The sequence below is a fragment of the Oratosquilla oratoria genome, chromosome 6 (assembly GCF_046742065.1).
Source record: "Oratosquilla oratoria isolate Oo_2021 chromosome 6, ASM4674206v1, whole genome shotgun sequence".
Taxonomy (NCBI): domain Eukaryota; kingdom Metazoa; phylum Arthropoda; class Malacostraca; order Stomatopoda; family Squillidae; genus Oratosquilla; species Oratosquilla oratoria.
Genome location: NC_134782.1, coordinates 41,643,483 through 41,650,588, shown reverse-complemented (window position 1 = coordinate 41,650,588; position 7,106 = coordinate 41,643,483). Strand labels below are relative to the sequence as shown.

The window sequence follows — 7,106 nt, the reverse complement described above, 5'->3', positions numbered from 1 at the left end:
AGAAAGTGAATACAGAGATCATCGAGTACACTGGTTCCCAGTCTTTCAGATAGAAAGTGCGACGTGAGACTAAAATCACTGGAGCTGATATCATTATTAAAGAAATGAGGTAATATGATCGTAGTGTGTAGGCCATTACACACACACACACACACACACACACACACACACACACACACACACACACACACACACACACACACACACACACACACACACACACACACGCTCATCGAAGCAACACCGCTCGTCGTCGCTCGTCGTCGCGCGACCAAGGAGAGGATTTACGACGAAAAAGGAAAACCTGGTTTGTACTGTAGGGGTGGGGAGTGAACGTGAGTGCCCGAAATGGTATCTATGCAGTGCTAGTTAATTGTGTTAACTCGAAATTAGCAAAAATGAATGAAAACGACTCGAAAGCCAGTTGCGAATCAGAGCCATCTGGAGGCAATCCACTGAAACGCGATGTAAACAATAAACAAAGCGCCGCGTGTTACGACAATGAATTCTTAGGGTTTGGTAAGTACGAAAGAAAGAACTTAAGTAGATTATTAGAGATAGAGAGAGAGATGAGCAAAAATAGGACTCGGTGGGAAAATGAAATCATGGACTTAAGAAAAGAGGTAATTGGTTTAATTGATTGTTTATCTAAGACTAACCACGAAATTTCTGACCTGAAAAAAGCTAACTTGGATCTTACAAACGAAATTAAAGAAATGAAAAGAGACATAAATGAACTGAAGAATGAAAATGAAAAGAAGAAAACTAATGATAATAATAGCGAAAATCTAAAGCAAGAAGTGAACAACAAATTCCAAGAATTGACACAAAAGATCGAAGAAAACTTAGGTGGGGACAGTATCCAGGAAATTAAAAAGTGGAAAGAAAATATTGAAAATAAAGAAATTGCTTTCAAAGAAATAGTCAAGCAGCAAATGCAAGATAATGCAAAAGACACAATCATTCAAGTGATTAACGAAAAAGCAAATTGGGTCAGGGACACAGTAGATAGGAAGAAATGTATTGTGGTTTATGGGCTTAAAGAAAAACAAGGATTGGCGAGGTACATGAGAGAAAAAGAAGAAAAAGAGACAGCAGTAGAAATCCTTAATGAAATTCAGGGGGGAGATAGTGATTCAGGCACAGACTTAGAAGAGACTTACAGAATTGGTCGCTATACTAAGGATAGGAATCGACCTCTAAAGATAAAACTAAGGTCACAAGTGGTAGTAGAAGACATATTTGAAAAAGTAGGTAACTTGGCAAAGAGTGAAAAATACAATAAGATATGGATAAAAAGAGAAATGAGTACTGAGGAATTAGAAAAAGAAAGGGCGCTAAGAGAAGAAGCAAAGGAAAAAAACTTGAAAAGATCGGAGACAGAATGCAAAGAATTCCAGTGGAGAGTAATAGACTTGAGATTAAGACAATGGCGCTTCAAAACGAACAAAACAAGGGAAGAAGAAACCAGGGAGAAGGAAGAAAATTAAAAGTGGCCTATACCAACATTGACGGACTAATTTCGGGACTGAACGAACTCAATGATTATCTGTTAGAAGCAAAACCAGACATAATGGGAATTGTAGAGACTAAACTAAGAGGTGAAATACCATCCACTGTTATCGGACAAGGTTTATACAACTACTGGATAAAAAACAGGGACAAGAAACAGGGAGGGGGAATCATGTTCTTGGCCAAGAAAGACCTAAAGGTGACAAAAATTGCAGAGGGCAAAGGTAATGCTGAATTGATCATGATAAAAGTCGAAGGCAAGAATATGAAAAGTAGAAAGTTTGTGGTGACTTATGTGCCTCCAAAAACAAGCGCTTGGAAAGAAATTGAACATAAAAAAATGCTAGATGACACAAGAAAATCACTCAATGAGATACTAATGGGTAAGGGTAATCTGGTAGTTATGGGGGACTTCAATTGCAAAGAAATTTGTTGGGACAGCATGACAGTGCAAGGAGGAGATGACTCGTGGGGCAATGTACTGCTAGATATGACCATGGAGTACACAATGACCCAATGGGTCCATGAAAACACAAGGTACAGAAATAATGAAGAGCCATCGAAACTAGATCTAATATTTACAACAGAGCCTGAAATAGTGCATAAAGTCCAGTATGAGACACCAATTGGAAAGAGTGACCATGTACTCATCGAAACTATACTAAAGGAAGAAATAGACATAGAGAGGAACGAAAAGCATAGGAAAGGAAGACTGAGGTACAACAAAACAGACTTTACAAAACTAAAGACATTCTTCCGGAATGCAAACTGGGAAATATTTTACAGGGAAGAAACAGCAGTGGAAGAGAAATGGAATATATTGATGGAAAACTACAATGAAGGGGTAAACAGGCATGTACCAAGACAAAAGCGAGAGAGAGAGTACATTAAATGTTGGTTCAACAAAAGATGCAGTGAGGCAAAAGACAGAAGGGACAAAGCTTGGAAAAAGTGGAGAAAAGACAAAAAACAAAGCAAATGGCAAATTTATGTTAACTATAGAAATGAGTATGTTAATGTGAGAAGAGAGGAGAAAAGGAACCATGAGAAGGATATTATAGACAAATGCAAAGAGCAACCCAAACTATTCTATCGGTATGTGAATGGTAAACTTAAAAACAAACAGGAATTGGTGAAACTATGCCAAGGAAACATAGAATACACAGAAGATTTAGAGATGGCCGAAGTCATGAACAATCACTTTAAATCTGTTTTCACCAGAGAGAAAATACCGAATTGTGACATAGACAAAAACAAGAAATCTCCCCTCATGAATGAGTTTACAGCATCACTAAAGGAAATATCAGAACATTTATCAAGGCTGGATGTCAGAAAATCACATGGCCCGGACGGTATTGCAAATTGGATTCTAAAGGAGTGCAAAGAAGAACTAACAGACAAAATACACATCTTAATAAACAGCTCACTCAAAGAAGGAAAGATACCCGAGGACTGGAAAAACGCTAACATTGTACCAATACACAAAGGAGGAAACAAAGAAGAACCCACCAACTATAGGCCAGTATCACTAACAAGCACCATTGCCAAAATTTGTGAGAAAATAATCAAGAATAGATGGGTAAAACATCTGGAAGACAATGACATATTAAACCCAAGACAATTCGGATTCAGACAAGGAAGATCATGCTCCACAAACTTAATATGCTTTTACTCAAGACTAATAGACATAGTGCAAGAAAGAAATGGATGGGCTGATTGTGCATTCCTAGACTTGCAAAAAGCCTTTGACAAAGTACCACACAGAAAACTACTAAAAAAACTGGAACACATAGGAGGAATACAGGGAAACCTACTAAAATGGATAGAGGACTTTCTGACTGGTAGAAAGATGAGAGTAGTGCTCAGAGAAAAATATTCAGACTGGAAAGAGGTGATCAGTGGAGTACCGCAAGGATCTGTGCTGGCACCAATAATGTTTGCTATCTATATGAATGACATGGATGAGGACGTGAACTGCTACATGAGCTTCTTTGCCGATGACGCCAAACTGCTAAGGAAAATAGAAACTGATGAGGACTGTGAAGCACTGCAAGAAGACCTAAATAGGGTATGGAACTGGAGTCAGAAATGGGAAGTGGACTTTAATACTAAGAAGTGTAGCATAATGGAGTTTGGAAAAAGCAAAAACAGAATATCAGGAAAATATACAATTGGAACCAAAGAAGTAAAGAAAGTAGGATCCGAAAAAGATTTGGGAGTAATTATCACGAACGACTTGTCCTATGATATACAGATTAACAAAATTGTCGGGGAGACTTACAATTTGCTAAGATCAATAAAAGTGGCGTTTACATACTTGGACGAAGACATGATGAAAAAAATATTGGTTACATTGATAAGGCCTAGATTAGAGTATGCAGCGACATTGTGGTCCCCCAGTACCAAAAAGAATATAAAGAAAATAGAAAGAATCCAAAGAGCAGCTACAAAAATGGCACCTGCACTTGCAAACCTATCATACAAAGAGAGATTGGCTAAACTGGAGTTACCGACACTGGAGCAAAGAAGAGAGAGAGGTGACCTATTGACCATCTACAGAATCATGAAAGGCACAGAGGTACTCGATAGTGAGAACTTACTTAACTGGGACAAAAGAAACACAAGAGGACATGGAAAGAAAATAAAAAAACATAGCTATAGAAGAGAACTGAAGAAAAACAGTTTTCCTCATAGAGTTTTGGACACTTGGAACAAACTGGACAATGAAATAGTATGCGCAAAAACCATTCATGAGTTTAAAAACAAACTAGACACTGCAAGATACAAAGGCGGGACAACACGAGCATAGCTCCCCTTCCCGCAAAATACAACTAGGTAAATACAACTAGGTAAATACACACACACGCACACACACTCTCACACACACACACACACACACACACACACACACACACACACACACACACACACACACGCACACACACACACACACACACACGCGCGCTTTAAGTCTGTTTTTACAATTGAAAGCTCACAATTGTGGGATGATAGGCACCAGGAAGGATCCCCTAAAATTGAAGAAATAATGGTGACACAGAAAGAAATTAGGGACCAAATAAAGAAACTCGATGTCAGAAAGTCACATGGGCCAGACGGCATAGCGAACTGGATATTAAAAGAATGCATAGACGAACTCATAGACAATACACAAGATAATTGACTTCTCACTCAAAGAAGGAAAAGTACCACAAGACTAATATTGTACCAATATATAAGGGAGAAAATAAAGACAATCCAACAAATTATAGACCAGTATCCCTTACAAGCACAATTGCTAAAATATGCGAAAGAGTTATTAAAAATAAGTGGACTAAACACTTGGAAAAGAACAAAATATTAAACCCCAACCAATTTGGATTTAGAAGTGGAAGATAATGTACTACAAATTTAATATGCTTTTACTCAAGATTGCTAGACATAATACAAGAAAGAGATGGCTGGGCAGATTGTGCCTTCCTGGACCTACAAAAGGGTTTTGACAAAGTACCACACAAATAACTACTAAGAAAAATTGAACTAATAGGTGGAATACAAGGAAAATTATTGGAATGGATGGAAGACTTCTTGAAAGGAAGAAAAATGATAGTGATACTTAGAGAGAACTCAAAATGGGTAGACATGAAAAGTGGAGTACCCCAAGGCTCTGTATTGGCTCCGATAATGTTTGCTATTTATATAAACGACATGGATGAAGGAATTAAATGCTACATAAACTTCTTTGCAGATGATGCAAAAATATTGAAGAGAGTGAGTAACGAAGAAGACTGTAAATCTTTTCATGGAGTGAATATCAACATTAAAAAATGTAGTGTAATGGAACTTGGAAAAAAAACAAAATAGAATATCCGGTAAATACAAAATTGAAACAAAAGAAGTTGCAAAAGTAAATTCAGAAAGAGACACCAGACAAACATGTAAACAAAATAGTTGGGGAAACCTACAACTTAATAAGATAAATGAAAGTGGCCTTTGACTACATGGACGAGGAAATGGTGAAGAAAATCCTATTTACACTGATAAGACCAAAATTAGAGTATGCAGCGTCACTATGGACACCCGTAAAAAAAAAAATAAAAAAAAATAGAAAGAATTCAAAGAGCACTAACAAAGATGGCACCAACACTCAGCATGTTGAGATATGAACATTGATTGGACAAACTAAATTTATTGACTCTGGAGAAAAAGAGAGAAAGAGGCGATTTGATATCCATATATAGAATTATGAAAGGGATGGAAATCCTTGACAGGGATGATCCGCTTAAATGGGAAGAAAAACAAGGGGACACAAGAAAAAACTTAAGAAGGACAGTTACAGAAGAGATCTGAAAAAAGAATAGCTTTTCACATAGAGTGATAGATACATGGAATAAATTGATAGAGAAAACAGTGAGTGCCAAAACTATACACGACTTTAAGAAAGAACTGGATGCGAAAAGATACAACTGCGGGTCCATACGAGCATAGCTCTTCTCCCGGAAAATACAACTAAATAAATACACACACACACACACACACACACACACACACACACACACACACACACACACATATATATTATACGGAATATCATCACAAAGTTCTGGAGTAGCATCACATATATGAAGGATGCCAAGAAACACAGTAAGGATGCATCTACTGAAATAGATAAGAAGTTGATGTAGCCCAAACTTTAAAAAAAAGGTACTATACCTGGAGAGAAAGAGACCGCATTCCAGGTGTGTAGTTACCTTCCTGTTTATCACAATTAAGCAAATACCACTACACACCCGCACCCACGCATTTATATATGTATGTGTATATATATGTATGTATATATATATATATATATATATATATATATATATATATATATATATATATATATATATATATATATATATATATATATGGGGGGTTGAAAACCACAGCGACTTTTGTATTTATGATCTTGTTAATATTCTACTTTGCGAACTGCAGAGTTATACGTAGAGTTAAGCACAGAAATATTACTACTAAAAGGCATAGTAAAACACAGTGAAGCATTATCAATCTATTCACGACCTTTCATACACTTTATACAGTTTCAAGTGATATTGATTACAATAAATGATTTGGGACTTAACTGTCATGTACTCTCTAAACCTCGTCCACGGGAAAACCGCCTTGAGATAGAAATTATCCTGGATGTTATCCACCAACTAGCTAAGGATGGGAAGGTAACCACAGAGGAAGGTCTGCATGCTGAACTGAAGGAAGCTAGTAAAAACAGAGGGAATAATGGAAGCAAGCTAACTGATAAGAAACTCCTTGAGGCAGCAAAATCACTCAGAGAGGACCCTGAGATTACGATCTGCCATGCTGATAAAGCTGCTCACTACGTGCTGATCCCCACCGAATACTACCTGAACAAGATAGACACCTTACTGATGGATATGACCAAATTCGAACGGATCACTAAGAACCTCATTGAAGAAATTAAAACGAAGGCGAATAGAATTGTGGAAACCGTCAATACCAAAGCGGGGATTGACGTTTCCTAAGCTCGTAGGTAATTATGACATAGCTTATCTTTATGGTAATGTCAACTCACAAAG

The 7,106-nt window shown here is 37.2% G+C and overlaps 1 protein-coding gene across 2 annotated transcripts in view; it reads right to left on the bottom strand.

Moving 5' to 3' along the window:
• The window catches only part of LOC143026443 (uncharacterized), a 42,719-nt gene extending 35,941 nt beyond the window's left edge, over positions 1–6,778 (bottom strand). The window contains exon 1 of one of the 2 annotated variants that reach the window (XM_076186835.1): positions 6,636–6,778. The gene's annotated coding sequence lies outside the window, so the exon portion shown is untranslated. The remainder of the gene's footprint in view (positions 1–6,635) is intronic. The other variant, XM_076186836.1, reaches the window with a different exon arrangement.
• Positions 6,779–7,106: the final 328 nt, after the last annotated feature.